This window comes from Mastigoproctus giganteus, chromosome 6 (genome assembly GCF_048544385.1).
Source record: "Mastigoproctus giganteus isolate SK-2022 chromosome 6, ASM4854438v1, whole genome shotgun sequence".
In the NCBI taxonomy this organism is placed as follows: Eukaryota; Metazoa; Arthropoda; class Arachnida; order Uropygi; family Thelyphonidae; genus Mastigoproctus; species Mastigoproctus giganteus.
Window position 1 is genome coordinate 20,799,398 of NC_143580.1, and position 18,220 is coordinate 20,817,617.

The following is an 18,220-nucleotide window of genomic DNA, read 5'->3' on the forward strand; positions in this document are numbered from 1 at the left end:
TTGCGTACTACGTACAGGTGCGTTAAAGAATATTGAAACACATTCCCAGTTAGGTCGCAATTTCGAGAGAAAGGCAGCTGGCTCTTATTGCACGACAATGGCCCCGCCCATTCCGCACTTGTTGTGAAAGCATTTCTGACGAAACATGTCATTGTACGGATCAACCATCAACTCTACTCTTCCGATCAAGGACCAGCGGACTTCTTCCTCTTTTATTCCGAAGCTGAAAACTGCCCTAAAAGGAAAGAGATTTCAGGATGTTGAAGACATAAAGAAAAATCTAATTGTTGTAAAAATAAAACCATTTTTTAGTTCGTTCACCCTGTGTTCTTTTTATTGCACCAATCCGGGAACTTTATTGTAATACCTCATATTTGATAAGGTAACTAACTTCCCAAAAAGGGAAAGTAACATAATTGAAGAAAATGTTGGATAAAAATAGATAGTTTGAAAAAGGAAGAAAATTTAAGTGGTGAGAAGAAAGGAAAAATTAAGGATCACAAGGAAGGAAAAGAAACTAGTGGAATATTAGGATTTCATTGGTTTGGTGTTTAATGGCTCATGGGCAACTGCGGCCATATTGTGCTAGGGATATTAGGAGAGACATTAAGTTGGAAAGTTAGATAACGTTTAAAAGTCCGAAGATTCATAAATGGCTGCATCTTATTGTACACGTCTGAAATAACTTGGGGATTCAATGCCGTTTTCCGCGCATTGAATCCCCAAGTTAATCGGTGATTCAGCGCTGCTTGGGCTGTTCAGATGTAGAATGCAGGTTCAGTGACAACGAAGATCATATACAGCGCATGCTATCCAAGAAACCGTTAATGATTTGGGGAGGAAACTTTTGATCATTCCCTCCCATGCCCCTCACCTTGTCCCTGGTGATTTCCATTCGTTTGTTCCTTTTAGACAACAGCTCAGTGACTAAACATTTTACTAACGATGCAGAGGTTGGTAATGATGAACATCACTGGTTTTCACAATGTTTATACGATAGACAATCGTATAAATGTGTTTAGTGACTACGTAGAAATATAACTATTATGTTGAAGTTTGTGTTTGTTTTATTTTATTTATTTGCGACTTTATTAAATTATTATTAAAAATCTTGAGTGAAATGCGACTTTCCTCATCATTAATTAAGGGAATGCCATATGGTAAACAATAGAAGATGACGAATGAACTATCCATGTGCTTTATAAACCAAAAAAACCCGTTTTTCCTGTTGCTTAAGCCCGACCAATGAAATTACCATGAAGCAACTGGCAGACATGCCACTCGTCGTATGAGGTCTACAGCGTGTCTTTTAATGAAAGCAAATGGTTTCAGCCCTTCACTCATAAACGGTGCCAAGTATTGGCCTCATAACTCAAAAGGATAAGGGTCGGGCACATAGCTGGTAGATAAACTGTTTCCTGCGTGCACAACCGACAAGATGTGTTTTTAAGTCCGTAAAAATAAACTTCAGCGATTAAAATTTCGCATACGAAGACAAACGGTAAGTTGATCTTTTGTTATATTGCAAAGTTCGTCTGCCTGACTGGTTATTTCCAAGACATAAAAGTGTTATAAAATTCTTGGTTCGGACCTGTTGTGTTCTTTCAGAAATAGATTGGGTAAGAACAATGTACTCCGCGCGTGCGCACACACTCCAATGCACAATAAAGGTTAATTTAGTCAAAATCGTACAAATATGAGAAAGAATACTGGTTTTATTTTTATATTTTTTTTTCGCGTGCAGTTTTATGTTTTTATTGGAATACCAATCTAACCAGTATAGTTTAAAATTTATTTTAAAAAAAACCGAACCAAATTAAGATTGGTTCTATTCATGCTGGAAAAAAAAAAAAAAAAAAAAAAAATCGCGCACGCAATTTTAACAAAAAAAAAAACCCAAAACTGATTGAAGCTTTTGCGGTAGGACATATAGTGGTTGTAAAGCTTAGGGTGGAAAATGTCCCCGCCCCTCCCACTGTGTGAAGAAGGTCGTGCTTGTTGGGTTTCATTACAGGTTTGCTTATTGCAGACTCATTTAGCTAACCAGCACATACGCACTCATGCAAGCTCATATTGATAATAATTTCCCAATATCATGCTCAGTGTCAACCACCTTTCTGTAATAACAAGGGCTCTGGTGCAATTGAGTTCAAGATTATTAACCGTATCTGTGACTTAGAACGTGTTTAGAATAAGAAAGAGGGATTTACGCAGTTGCGTTTGACATAGGAAAGAAAAACAAAAACGCAACGAATTCATCGCACATACGTTCAAGAATAAGAATATACAGGATGTTGCAATATAAAGTTTCAAGGAGTCAGTATGTTTTATTTTTAGGTTTAGATTTCTCATAAATCTTTATTTGTCATATTTGTGCTTAAATTTTTGAATTCGATGTTAAAATTAAACAAAATATTACTGTTACGACTTGGACGATTCCCGTCATCGGCGTATTTGTAAGAGGAATGTAAAGCAATTTTATTTGAAAAATGTATACAATTGACTGAGCAGTGTACTAAAAGTTTGGAGTATTTATTTTAAGGAGAACTCTATATTTTTACCTTAAATAGTTTGTTGTTGTTCCATTTTATAGGAAGAAATTACTGATCTCGATTAAATACAATTCAGCTTTGGAACACCGATTGGCTCTTTTGCAGACGATTGTTCAACCAACGACTTGTTAGCTAAACTACTTTTGGATAGAATATCTCATAAAATACGTTCAGACCAAAAGCGCTGGGAGACCAGAGGCATCTTTCTTTGATACAACCAACCACCTCCCCCCCACCACCACCTGTTATACTTTTCAGCTGTGTCGAGCTGATTTTCAAAAGAAGCGGGTATTTCCCAGAACAACAGTTCAATTTTAATGGTATCTTTCAAATTGCACTAAACAACTGGTCTTTCGAAAACTGTAAAAGCCAGACGAGTTCCAAAGATAAAAACTTTAACTATTGCAAGTGATAACAATCAAATGATTTCGCCCAGAGCTTAATCCTTACATAAGTTCCAGCAGAGAGGGTGATGTTTGTTAACCTTTATTTTTATGGACACACTTCTCCTGTCACAACTTTGATCTTTTTTCTTATTTTTTCTTTCTTTAGTTTATTGCCGATGTAAACAAGTGGGAGTTGTTGCTTATGCTCCAGAACGCAGCCACTTCATGCATTGGGATAACAATCAAAGACCCTGTCGCCTTAGCTACCGCGAACAAGGTTGATCGCATCTTTAACTGTTATTTCTGCTCATGAGGTGGCTGCTTTCAGAAGCGAGAGCAACTCCCACTTGTTTGCAATGGGAATAAACTAAGGAGACATATACCATAGTATATATTGTTTCACAAATTTAGAGACGCTAAAAGGCCCTATTCTTGCGACGATTTCAGCCACCGCATAGCCAGGACACACACCTGATTCATTTCAATGCATAGTTTCCCAACTTCTAAAACTGAAGACTACTTTTTCTAAGTTCACCAGTGTGACACTTAAATTTGTCTTTATGTTCGCCCTCATAATGACAGTATTGTATAGTTTCGTAACCGAAACAGGTTTTTGGCAGATAAACAATTTTACTTTCAATTAAGGAGTATTCACTAGTCGAGTCTTCTCTGAAAACCACACCTTCATCAAACTTCCGTTTCCTTGTTGCCACGTGGCCAATAATGCAACTACCACATATCACGTAGCACACACTTCTTGATTAGACCGGGGTTCGAGCCCGTCACCACCAAATACGGAGGATGCATAAAGGTCAGGGAATGACCACCGCATATCCCGGAGCAATATGGCCTTAGTTGCTAATGCTCCTAAAAACCAAATAACAAACAACAACATAACCACATATCACTCATGAATAGAAGACAATTAAATTATTATTATGTATTTATTTATTTATTTTTACAGTTGCAGGACCACTTTTAGCACAGAATTCCATAGACTGGCTTCTTAATTAAAGGTCCTGCTTACTTACAAAGGTGTGTAGAAAGTCCTGTGTTTTGTGGAACAACATTTCTGGATTTCTTTGGGTGTTTCTATGCCATATTAAAGAGTGCCGCTTTTGTTTACTTCTAATCATTAGTGCTATGTGGTGAATACTTATCACACTGATAGCATTGATTACGTTAGATTAAGCAACGCTATCAGTTGTCTTTCTTGTTACATGTTTCTGCAATTTTTGTTTATTAAAATTCGTAGACGGGCAACATTTTTATCTTATTGATCAGACAACCTGGAGCCGCACAAAAACTACCCGTGAGCTACACGTGGGTCGCTGATTACCAAACCCTGGTCTAGGCCATGGAGAAACGAAAGGGACAAAAAAAGTTCCAAAAAGTGACACCATGGCGTGTTGGTGCTTCACCAACCATGACTTTTGTTACATCTAAGACCTACACGAATTAACTGTCATAGATGTAATAAAAGCATACGCGACCCAGTAGTACATAAAACTCAACATGGAACTGCAAATGAAAGGTTGTGATTTTATGGTATAGAGCTAACAGCAATACAACAATAATAATGTCTTCATGAGGTTCAGTAGCATCACCGTTTTAAAAACTGAAGAAAAGGACTTCTTTCACGAAATAGATTGCGCAAAATTATAAGGAAATTCAAAGAAATAGGTGCTTTGTAATTCCAGGCAGATGATGCTACTGTTGACGAATTCGCTTTGCGGTAGCCGTTGGCATTAGCAGACACGTCTGCTGGTGCCGGAGCGGTGTTGTGATATTCTGCATATGGGTCTTCAGGGCATACAAATGGGGGTACGTTGGATGCGCCGCACCAAAGCCCCCAATCGAGGGAGCCATCAAAGTCTCAACATAAATAAACGAGGCCCCTTTACCCCTTTTGAATCCGGTCCCCTACGTAGAAGGGAATCACCAAGAAAGAGAAGAATGATGGTATCCTGGGTAATAGTAACCCCAGAGTAACATACCAACTGTGTAGTACTACCCTCAGGGTAGTGGAAAATGAAGAAGACCTGGGGAAAATTGTGCAATCAGATATGGAGTTCTCTGAGCAGTGCAGACAGGTGCCAGGAGAGCCCATGGGGTTTTGTCAATGCTATACAGAAATTTTTCTAGCAAGGATAAGGAGGGGATTATCCCATTGTATGAGGCATTGGTCACACCTTGATTACTCCATACAGGTCCGGGGGCCTCATTTTAGGAAGGATGTAGAGCTGCTGGAAGGAGTACAGAGAAGGGCAACGAGATTGGTGAGTGCAACAACGAGGTGCAGTTACCAAGAAAGGCTTCAGTTCTGCAGATTGCAGCGTCAGGAGACTAAACACCTGCGAGGTGATTTGGTTGAGGTGTTTAAGGTCAATCCATTCAAAGCCTTGCTCAGTCCATTCAAAGCTTTAAACACCTCAACAAGAGGAAGAATCCCTGATGGGATTCTTCCTCTTGTTCAGACTACACACATGAGGGAGCATAAATTAAAATTGAGGAAGGACGGTTGCAGAATAGATGTACGGAAGTTTGTCTTTAGCCAGCGGGTGGTTGCCTAGTAGAACAAACGTCAATCTTGTTGTGGAAGTTGATAGCTTAAATAAATTTGAAGAAGATCTAGACCAAGTATTGTAAGGAATGGCTAGGTGAAATGGTAATTTTTTTTTTTTTTTTTTGTTGGCCGATGCTATATAAGCTTGCTTCCTTGCACCATTTCCCACTACTAATGCTAATGCTAATTCCGAGATATTCCGTGGGCAACAATTCATAAAATGACGTGCAAAATGATTTTGTAAGAGATCTGACTACGGAGATCGTGGGATCGACTACAGGCTACAAACCTACTCTTTTCAAAAATGTCATTTTCTTGATACAGATACCTTGGGAAGGAGCTCATTCCATACTTTTCTCAGGAAAATTCTGTTTTCGATTGGAGAATTATTTTGGATTAATGGCTTAGGCGCTCCAATACGTGAACCAAGATGAATGGAGACTCTGTTCCTCGAAAATTGAAAGGCGATCTTAGGCTTTAAAAAAGGGAACATTTATTATTATTAGCTATATGGTGCGAGGAAGCCTGAGGCTTATGCTGCACCAGCAAAAAAAAAAAAAAAATAATAATAATAAATAATAAAAAAAAAAAAATTAAAAAAAAAAAATTCCCAAGTTACCCTGAGAGAGAGAGAGAGAGAGAGAGAGAGAGAGAGAGAGAGAGAGAGAGAGAGAGAGAGAGAGAGAGAGAGAAGGAAGGAAGGAATCACCAAGAGAAAGAGAAGAATGATGATATCCAGCTTAGGACCCTGGGTGTGCCAAGCCCATACTCACCAGATGTGAGCCCCTGGGGTTACTTCTGTTCCAGTTGCATATTCAGTACATTTGAAAGATACGGATCTCACACATCTTGCTAATAAACCCAGGGGCTCACATCTGGTGAATATGGGCTTGGCACACCCATGGTCCTGAGCTGGATATCATCATTCTTCTCTTTCTTGGTGATTCCTTTCTACTTCTCTCTCTCTCTCTCTCTCTCTCTCTCTCTCTCTCTCTCTCTCTCTCTCAGCATAAGTCTCAGGCTTCCTTGCACCATATGGCTAATAATAATAATAATAATATGTTTGAGTGTGGGCTTTACGGCGCAAGAGCAACATGGCCATAATGCGCCGATAATAATAATAATAATAACCACTCCACCAGGCCATAAGGAAGATAGATAAGTGGTATACCCCACTCAACCTAAGCGAGGAAACCCTTCCCGTCCAGACGGTACAAGAAACGAAGTTAGAAAGATGGGCAAAGAAGACACTCCATGGAAGACACTACAATGACCTCCATCAAGATCACATCGATAACATTGCATGGCTCACAAGCGGGACGCTCTTCCCCGAGACTGAAGGATTCATGCTGGCCATCCAAGACCAGGTAATCAACACCAGAAACTATAGAAAATACATTGCAGAGGAGCTCGGAATGTCAGATGACACATGTCGACGATGCCACCTGGCCTCAGAAACGATCCAACATATCTAGATATGTTATGGTGTAGGGAATGTTTTCTTGGCACACGTTGGGTCTATTGATACCCATAGATTCACGTCTGAATGCCACATCGTACCTAAATATCGTTGCTGACCAAGTACATCCGATCAGTTTATCCTCAGTCAGATGTGCGCCGGTCCACAAAGCCCGAATCGCTATGGAATGGTTCCAGCAACATGACAATGACTTTTCTTTGCTGAAGTGGCCCGCTCAGTCTGCGGATTTCAATCCTGTTGAACATCTTTGGGATGAGCTGGAAAGGGCTGTTCGCTGCAGGCCTACACCCCTCCGTTGAATCTCAAAGAACTGCGTTATACACTCATTTCTGCATGGTGCTCCATTCCTGCACAACGTTTTCAGCATCTTGCTCAATCCATGCCTAGGCGAATTCATGTTGTTTTGAAGGCTAAAGGAGGCTCAACACGCTACTAGGTGGGTGTACCTAATAAAATGGCAGCACAGTGTAGGTTGTAATATCTCTCGTGTTTGGAGTTTTCATAAAAAATAAAATAATAAATAAAATTAATTTTACAGGTTAGGACGTATGATAAGCTTTAAGGTTCATTTCTTGAACTTCTGATGGCCTTTTTTACTATAAAATTGTGTTTTTGTCAGCAAGGAACAGTGAGTGATTCCACCATGATTTAAAAGAGATGGAAAGAAGATACCAAGGAAAGTAGAACGCAAACATAATGGCAGATTATTGCATGTCTTTGAAAAGAGAGACTTCTGTTATAATGCATTGAAACAAAAACCGATGTTAATATGAGACCAGTGGACAGAATTTATTCCAAGAAATCTGGCATGATAAACATGGTTCAGATTTGTTTTAATATTCTTACTTTTTTTTACTTTAATTGAGTTTTGTACATTTTATTATTATTGTTTTTTAAAGACGCAAATTATTGTTTAGATAAATTAAATAAAATTTTCAAAATAAGGAAAAACTTATTTTCCCTTTCCCTAGTTTATGAAAAATCCTTACATTGTACAAAAAAAAAAAAAAAAAAGAAAAAGAAAGATAAAAAAAAGAATCTTCGCAGAATTGGGGAAGGTAACATATTTAGAATAAAAACACCATTCTGGAAATTTTAATTTTCAGAACTGTCCAATTACAAAACATTATTTACATACAAAATTAAAATTGCGTTGAAAATAATAAATGTATGTCGGCCGATGATAGATATGAAAGAGAAATCAATGAGAATTTTTTTAAGAAAGGAAACTTTTATTTTGAGAATACTGTATATGAAAAAAGTAAATATTTTTCCACAAAAATTTTCATCCAGTATGTCGTCTGCAATCTTCAAATTATGTTTCTTAATGTTCATTTCTCTTTTTCAAATATGACTAGAAGTAATAATTATTGCTGATTATCAACTGCATTTAAGAGTCGTATGAAAAATTACGTAATTACCATTTAAATGTGGTAACTTAAAATAATCTAACTTTCAGTTAAATGAACATTAACAAACATTGAAACCCCAGGACCTTTCCACATGAGCGACAGCGAATTCACTATACTGTGATGGAGGACTGCGTTGGGCAGTCATTTTTTTTCTTCTTTCTCTTTCCCCCTTCGCTAAATCTGAACTATTTCGTCTTGTCCATTGATATCTAAGTAATGATAAGAACAGGCAGGCCAGTGCCATTAAAATACGGGTCATCCGGAAGATGGCCGGAGGGAGTTGGAAATAATTTCATTGTAGTGAATTTTTCGTTAAATCGGTATTCGTTTTAACGGGATTTTTATAACAAAATCCTCTATAACAAGTTAAAAAATATGTATCAATACATATTTAAAAGTGAATATTAAGTGTTAATTAATGCAACTCCACTTGTAACTTCTGATCAGTGCGAAATAAATAAGAAAAACAAAAAACAATTTGGGATTTAGCTGCCTTTTTAAATTTTTTTAAAACTTAATAGCAAGGAATTGAGCATTTCTTCTCGAAGTTTAGCATATTCATAATATTTTCCCTAACATTAATAAGAAATTAAAAAATAATAATGAAAAAAAAATTGAGTTGCAACTCCATCCCAAAAATTTAGAATTTTCTGAAAAGGTTTTTAAGTTTATAAATGTTATTATACAAGGTGTAGCTACTAAATATTTCACACCCTACACGTTACTGCCTTCAGCAGTATGTGCAAGCCGTTTCTACGAATCACAGAAACATTTCTGGAAGTAATCTTCTGTAAACCCTTTTAACACTTCAATCGTTTTTTGTTTTTGTTTTTTTCTGAATGTCTTCAATAGACTGAAAATGGGTTCTTTTCAATTTAGGGAAGAGAAAACGTCACAAGGGACTAGGTCTGGCGAATATGGTGCATGTACACAGGGATTTGTTTTTTGACCAGAAGCTGGCGAACAGAGAGCGCGTTGTATGCTGGATGGAGTATCCAACTGTCGTTCCACAATTGAGGTCTCTTCCTTCCAGTTTTTTCACTCAGCTTTGTCAGAACTTCAATATAGTATATTTTATTGACAGTTCGATTTGATGGGACGTATTCAGCCATAATAATTACTTGAATATCAAAGAAAACAAAAAGCATTGTTTTCATTTTTGATTTTGACATTTGGGGCGGGGATTGACTGGGGAAGACAAATGTATACCCTTTTGGAAAACAAAAACACTGTTTTGTCTTCCATTGCATTTGTGTGTAGCTTGGTGTGTAGTGGCCGTGCGCAGTCTCCTTGTTTAATAGCCACACCTTCTACAGATATGTTTCATACGAGTTTTTCGAACAATATGCAAATTTGTTAATTTTAGTTAATATTTAAGAAAATAGATGAACAACGTGTTCGGTTATACATTTAGAATATTGAAAATAGTATTTCATAACTGTAGAATATTGAAAATAGGGTTTCGTAAAGTTAGAATATTTATTAAATTTGGTTTTTAAACGCTAGAATTATTTCGATATGGAAATCAAAGAGACTGTTATATAGTCTCTAATACAAAAGGAAAAAGGAATAAAATAGGCAAGAAGAAATGTTTGCCGATTGAATTTAAATAAAACATTATTTATCCTGCTTCATGAAATTGGATTGAATGAGAAAAGAAATAGCTCAAGCTTTGAATCGTTCAGTCTTCAGCATCGAGTCATTGCCGGCCCTCGTGGGCAGCATAGTTGGTATAATCACCGTCCTCTCCACACAGAGTGGAAAAGACCAGTGTTGAAATCCCGCTAATGACACGAGAAATTTCTATGGGCTGAGTTAGTTGATCTTAGGCGAGGTTAGCATAATTTTCCTCCTGGAAACTCGGATTTTTCATCCAGCAAACGGCAATTCGACCACAGAACACCGCAATTTACAGACATATTTTATGCGGTGCAATATGTCCTAAGTTGCTGATGTGCCTAAAAAGTTTGGTTATGTCTCATTCCAGTCTTGTAAAGACTGGACTGAGATATAACCTTCGTTCTGCAGCCGAAAGAGCAGATAGAGCATTTCGTACATTTATAAAGGTGTGAGTTGAGCGACAAAGCAAATAAGGCTATGAGGCATCAGTATATCGTGTCTGTAATTGTGTGTATTTTTCGATCGGTTAGCTGTTTGCTGGAAAAAATATCCAGTTTCAAAAAACCATGCAATCCTCGCCTGAGACCGACCAACCTAACCATTGTGGAAAAAGACCATAAAAAGCACGTTTATAAAAAAGAATTGTTTTTCAACCATCAGTTTTTCCTGAGCAGAGGGACTCTTGCATATTATTGAAGAGACTGTCAATTCGTGTACACGCCTTTCATTTTTAAATATGATTTGGCACTTGTCCGCAGTTCAAAAAGCACTGAGTGGCATCAAAGTAATAAAATAAATATTTTAGAGGAGGCTTCGCCCCCTCCTCCTCCTTCTCCTCTTCCCAGCCTAAACACCATGTATGGAGGATTCTAAAATGCAACTTCCAGACTTATCAACCACAGAAAAAAAGAGAGACCTTATTGAAGTTATAAAGCATTATTAGGAAACCGTGATATAACTAGTATAGGGTTTCGCAACTTGTCACTTGTTTGGAGAGGTTAGGTTTGAATCCTGTCGTGTGACTGGAGAAATTTCTAAAGGCCTCTCAGTCAAGTCTATAGTTAGCCGGTCTCAGGCGATGGGAGTAGGGCTTTCTCCTTGAGCAGTTCCTGTTTTTCCTTCCGCAAAACACGCAAATTTGTACTGTTTTGTTTGATAGGTTTGTACTGTTCCCATTGATATTATTATTATTTTCTTATCAGATGTAGTTTTTTCAAGATTTTTTTAAATTGCATATTTCTTTTGTAATTATTTTGTTAGTAATGCTGTCTAATGGTAGCGACGTATTCAATGTTTTCATTAATAATTACCGGTAATATTTGTCCAACCCTTCACATCTGCATTAGCTGAATATGACCGCAAAATTGTTTAGGAAGCATATTGACAAATATTAGATATTATCTAGATAGAAGAGAATACGTCACCAGGTGTTCACGATGACACAGCTTCTGCAACACTGAATATCTATTAATAAGTTTGAAATAAATCTTCAAACAATTCTTTTTGTTTGAAACTAGAGTTGTTTGGGCATGTGCCAGAATTTAACTAGTTGAAGTCATAACAGGGCTGCCATTGAATAAGTACAATTGATGAAAAAGAAGCCATTAAATTGGTTCCATGCTGCCAGCTTGCTGAGGAGAGAATCAAGTTCTCCCACGCAGTTTCTTATGAAATTTCTTCTTTTATTGTAAAGTTTTAAATTGATCAATGTTCGTATGATCATTCTGTTACATATTATATATATATATATATATATATATATATATATTTTTTTTTTTTTTTTTTTTTTTTATATCTCGCTAATAAAACAATAACATTTTAACGCTCACCAAGTTACAGTTTGGAGACTCGACTCGCTTATAATTGATTATTCTACCATTTTGTGTTCTATCAGAGCGATTATTTATCTTTCAAACGCAACACCACTTATAAGAGTAGTAAAGGCCAGAAGTGTCAGTGTCAGTTAGATGAAAAGTAAATTATGTAATAGAGGCAAGTTTATACTCCCCTGATCAGTGGCTCTAACCGGCTGTATCTTATTAGAAATAAAGATATTAAATTAAAATTTGAACATAAAAGAATTTTAAAATTTTCGGTCGTAGATTATACGAAGTTTATAGAAACAACTGACGCCTCGTAGCCTTAGTTTTTTGTTTTTTTTTTTTTTTTTGCCACAAAAACAAAATAACATAACACAAGCAAAGTTGCTACAGCAAAGGGCAAAATAACATAAGCAGACATATTTGTAAGAATCCATTTTTAGCTTCTTATTTTTTTAACCCTTAAAAACAGTTTATTCAACTCTCGAAGTGTGTAATTGTATGGCGTTAGTGTTTAATAAAAGATTTCTCATATAAATGCATTTATTTATAATATTAAATGAAACAAAGAAACGAATGAAAATTACAGAGGGCTGGAGGAAGTAAAACTTTTGTTACTTGATAATAGAGATGAGTCACTTGTTAAGAAGCGGCATGAGGATGGTTCAAAAGGTTAAAAATTCTGTTACATACTTTGTGATAGGCCTTAATATTATATTCACTGCTGGCACGTGGCTCTAATTAATCCTAATGCTTGGTAAATTAGTATTCACTTTAATGACGTTTTCGAGAATGTTTTAAAATAAAATGTTCTACGTTTAAAGCAGAGTTCTCGCAGATATGCATGCAAACAGCTTTCCTCTTTGCTAGAAAGCGTTGGCTGGATTTTTATTTTATTTCATTTTATTATTATTATTATTTTTTGTTAATAAGCTGCTCTGAAATACAGGTGGCCAGCCACCTTGGTTGCATGTGACTATGATCGTTTGCTCTGCGTTATCTACGTCATATGACATTGTATCTTTTGCTATTTATTCAGCCAGTGGTAATGGTAGGTAGTGTTCATAGCTGAGAAATTATTATTAAAAATTATTCCTGTGAAGGCTTATTTATCAGAAAATAGTCCAATTTGAGGGTAAGTTTATGTTATTGAAATTGGTTGCGCGATTTTATTTTCCGTATGTGCTTAACCGTTATTATTTTGTTTTAGTTTTTATCACTGTTTTATATTAGTTTTTGTAATATTAAAATAAGTAAATATTTGATCTTTCATCATACATAAACAAATTATTAAACCCAACAATAAGTTTTAAATTTGCGATAAAATTTATGGCTGACTGGTTGGTTAGTTGTATACATGGACAGCACAGTATATCTTATTTCTTTTTCTGAAGAAGATATCCCACTACCGAAATCGTAGATGACTGGTTCATATACTCAGCAAATTAGGCTTCTATTCATTGCTTTCTATTCATTTCATTTAACTTTCAGGTGCGTTCGATTATCGAATAACGTACCTTAGGGGTTAAAATATTCTATACCAGCGTTTCTCAACCTTAAACTGCGATTAAAAAAAAAAAAAATGTTATTTACGGGCGTAGAAGATAGAATAATTCATCTTTTGGTGTCACAGTTTTTCATATTCAAATATATGGATAAGTATATTTTTTTAAAATATAAATAATTATTACACTAAATATAAATAAAGCGTAATAATGGGTTATAAATAATCCATTATTACACATTAATGCAGTCTTTGTGTTTTATGAAAAATTTCGCGACCCACATAAATGTTTCTTCAGCTCACAGGTTGAGATACTATGTTCTGGACTGTAGGTAACAAATGTTTATTAAAACTTCCATGTTTTGGTAAATATTTAAGATGGATTTAAATGGATTCCGAAATGCCCTCTGCCCTTTCTGCAGTCCGCTGGCGGTGTTTTTCAGGGTTTTAGAATAACGGCATGGTCCTCGCATTATTCTGGAAGGGCTCCCTGTTACGTGAAGGGTATGTATCAAAATTCTTGTATACCTGGTTCATCCGATAGTGCCTCACCACAGAGCCGCGGTGACATTCTGAAGAGCATTCCGCATATTTTATCACCATGGAATGGTCTTCTCGTTCACCGGACATGAACCCCGTGGAGCATCTTTGGGATGTTGTGGAAAGGTCGGTTCGAGCTTTGGATCTTCCACCTAGGAATGTGACGGAATTATGGGCAGCGGTGCAGCAAGCATAGATGGAAATACCTGTGGAACGCTTTCGTGAACTAGTGGACTCAATGCCTCGTCGTGTGACTGCCCTTATCCGGGCGGTAGGTGGGCCTACCCGTTTTTAGGTAGGTAGCCTATGATTTCTGCTCACTCAGTGTATATGACAACTATTACGAATTCGTTATTTTGAATTTCTATTAAATGTTTACATTTTTTTTTTTTTTTTTTGTATTTTTAATTTATATTACTATAAATGAGTTTTCTCTGAAATTGAAGTTAACGAATATAACGGATTTTTAGACTTGCACAAATAAAACCGTTTATATCTGAAGTTCAGAACCTGCACAGATACTCTTAGAACTATGTTTTGTGAAAAACTGCGCGTTACAAAAATCAGAACTCCAGCTTGCCTTTGGTAATACAGTAATTAGATACTAGTGACTGATGCGCTTGAAATGAATATTGGGGTATGTTATTTTTGCAATGTTCTGTATATCTCGTAAATTTGCAATACGCAGTTTCAATTCGTTCGTGTTTTCGCATTGATTTGTTTACACGTGCCTTTACTTAGTTATTTCCAATGGTTGACGCAATGCACTACGTAGTTCGTTTATAAAAACAGATATTTTTTTGTTCCCTCCATTTGTTTTCACAGCAAGAAATCACATTTATGAGATAGGAGAGAGCGTGCAGGCTACTTTCAACCCACTCAAATTGTTCATATAAAAATAAAACCAAATTCTAATTAGAACTAATGGAGCCGGTTTTCCATTACTTTCAGAATTGTGAATAATGAAACCGGACCCATCAAGGTACACTCCCGCCCATAAGTTTGGAATCACGCTGTATGACAATAGTTTTCGTTAATTTTTTTGATGCTATGGCAATGTAAGGTTTAATATAAAAAACAACGCACTACAAAGTATTTTATGATTTTTTATTAAGCTTTGAAAAATTTACAACAAAAAACATTGAAATGATTAATATTAACAACTTTAAGGATTTTTCATCAAAATATCCTCTGCGAGATTTTATCACTGCCTGTATCATCGTTGGTGGCACAGACCGGCGGATGGAATTTTGACACAGGCGCAGATGGATGGAAGATGACGCAGGCAGTGATCCAGACCACCGATGGAATTTTGTGAATGGGCCAGAGAACAATATGCCCAAATGCAAATTTCCCATCCACAATTCTGTTTAGTGATGACGCTGATGAACATAAATCGACAGAATTATTTTACAACTCGCTACTGTCTCAGAGCAAACTTCACTGGTTTACTCCTTCGAGGGAATAAGGTGCTTACTCGTGTAATGGTATGGTGTGGCATTTGGAAATACCACATCATAGGTCCCTTCTTTTTTTCAATGAAATGTCACTTCAGACGCCTATTTACGTATGCTTAACGAAGAAGCATTTTTCAGTGCCATGAACGAGGATGGAGATTTTCCGACATGATTCCAGCAAGATGGTGGGTGCGCCTGCACATTACAATATCCATGTACGCGAGTTTCCGCACCAACAATTTCCTGCCAAAAAACCTTATAATAAGGTTTTTGAATTTAAAAAAAGAATAAAAACTTAATTTAATAAGACCGCCTTTGGCCTATCTATTTGTACAGCCTCAACATTCCTGGATTTACTTTTGACCAACTTCCGATAGGTGTCAGCCGGCATTCGCCTCCATTCCTAATGCAAAGCAGCTGCCAGAATCGGTATGGAAGACTCGTTTCGGCCGCAGCCTAATCCAACGCTGCAACACAGGTGTTTATTGGGGTTGAGGTCCACGCACTGATCCAGCCAATCCGACGTCATTGTCTAAAGACTAGTCCTGTACGAGGTGTCAGGAACCAATGGACCAAGTTCGAACCAGTTGAAATATCATCCCATCCTATTGCCTCCACCAAACTCCACGGCCGAGAAGCTAACTCTGACAGGAAGCGCTCTTCAGACAATTTCCATATCCAAACGTATCCACTGGAATGACACATAATAGCGCCTTCTGCCACTTTCTAGAGTCTGTGAAAGCCGGGAGTATTTATTTATTTATTTTTTTTTTCGTTCAGGTGTCACCTACGGTCTTCCATCTTTGAATTACAGCTGCCATAGTGGATTTTGAGAGGTTCACACGAGCACCACTTGCGCCCAAAAACAAGTTTTGAATTAGAAAGGTTACTGATGTGGCAGCCAACTAATGCCGGATTTAAGTAGTCTGGGGTGCTGGAGCCCATATTTGTAGACACTCTAAAATAAGGTCGCTGGGGCGCCTAGACAAACAGTAATTACATCGTTCCGAAGCCCTTCTGCAACTGTACCACTACTTCTCGGTAAATCTGGCTTTGCATCCAACCACTGTTCCATGTTGAAATTCAGGAAGTCGTTAAACTGCACGATTTATACTCGCTTTTAACGTATTGATTTGGCATAGACATACCCACGAGATTTATATTGGTATGTCTGACCCGATATGCATGCCCCCGGGGTGGCCGAATACTTTTGGTCCTATAATTTATCTTATAGATATACAATTAAAGTGATACACTCAGTGATCACTGAATTTTAACCACCCATCCGTAATAGACTATACCGTATAGCTCGTAGTATAAAAAGCCGAGCAGCTTCTTACACTAGAGCAGTGGTAATTTGCATATGGTCGTGCAAGTCAAAGGATCAAGTAGCAGTTATGGGACGTAGTAAAGATATCATGGATTTTCAAAAGGGTATGATTGTGAGAGGTTATGCGTCATGTTCTTCCATGTCGGAAACGGCACGCTTTGTAGTTGCTCACGGCCCATTGTAGTTAAGGTGTACAAAGAAAGGTGTCGAACGGATCAAACTACATCCCTCCGGCAGAACTGTAAAGGATTGCGCAAGGCGGATGGTCGTGGTGAGCGAAGGGTGCACCGCGTTGTACGGGCTCATCGGCACGTCACTGTGCAACAGTTGACATTGCAATACAATATGGAGAGTGTAAGAACAATATCCAAAATGATGTGCCGCACACACATACGTATGGGATTCCATAGCAGGCGACCCAAGAGACACCCTCTCCTCACTCCTGATCATCGTCGACGGCGAATGCGTGATGTCAACAATACGCTGGTTGGTTACTGGAGGACTAGAAACGAGTGTGCTCGTAGGATGAGTCGAAATACTTGGTACAACACGCCGACGGATGCCTTTGTGTGTGTGCAAGCAACACACGCACGAAGGGTGCGTGTTGCTTGCGCCATGCACGATGGGTGCATGAGTCCCTGGATCGTGCATTGTGCTCACTTTCCAGGCAGGTGGCAGTGGTTGCTTAATATGGGGCAAGTTTTGCTGGAAAGAACTAGGATCTCTGGTGCGTTTGGACCAGCGCTTCACAGGTGAGATCTACCCATAGCTGTGAGGAGACCATGTGCATCTTGCCATGTTGCATTTTTTTCCCGGACAGAAACGGGATCTTCCAAGACGATAATGCGCCGTGTCATCGGGCCCGCACTGTGGACGAGTGGTTCGATGAACACAGTTAAGAAATCACCCGTCTTAATTGGCCTCCAAATTTGCCTCACCTCAGTCCAATGAAACGCCTATCGAATGTTTTGGAACGGAAAGTGAGGCATATGGACATGCATCCGTCATATATAACGCTGTTGCAAGACTTTTAGGCAGCATGGATGCAAATCCCTACGGATATCTTCAGACATCTAGTGGAGTCGATGCTTAGGTGAATGGCGACTATTATCCGTGCGACGTGGCTCAACACGTTATAAGGTAGGTGGTAATAATTTGGTGATCACTGAGTGTATATAAGAGATGGTGTTAAGCATAGGCGAAACAAGCGATTACCATCTGTGGTCTTGCACTTTTTGGGGACTTTGTGTCATTACCTTCTTGACGAAATCAAATTTACGATTGAATAATTTCCATAAACTTCGTCTGAAACTTCATGAATAATAGAGCATGTACTGGAGATTCTTTTGGAACCGTATGGAACTAATTTAATTTCGAAATCCTGCCATAGCTATAATGAATTTCTTTACTTCAGAAAAACAAGTTATATATAAGCTATGCTTCTCATTAAAAAACTTCTATTGAAACAGCGTCACAGTAAGCATTGGATAATCGTCTGCGTAAGGTCTCTGAATTTAGTGTATAACCCTTTCTAAATTACAGTATCTAAGGCG

At 37.7% G+C, this 18,220-nt stretch overlaps 1 pseudogene across 2 annotated transcripts in view; it reads left to right on the top strand.

Moving 5' to 3' along the window:
* The first annotated feature begins 1,333 nt into the window (after nucleotides 1-1,333).
* Nucleotides 1,334-18,220, top strand: part of LOC150084060 (lysophosphatidylserine lipase ABHD12 pseudogene) — a 35,434-nt pseudogene continuing 18,547 nt past the window's right edge. For both annotated transcript variants that reach the window (XR_016547045.1, XR_016547046.1), the window contains exon 1: nucleotides 1,334-1,501. The product of XR_016547045.1 is annotated as a lysophosphatidylserine lipase ABHD12 pseudogene, transcript variant X1 (transcript). The remainder of the gene's footprint in view (nucleotides 1,502-18,220) is intronic.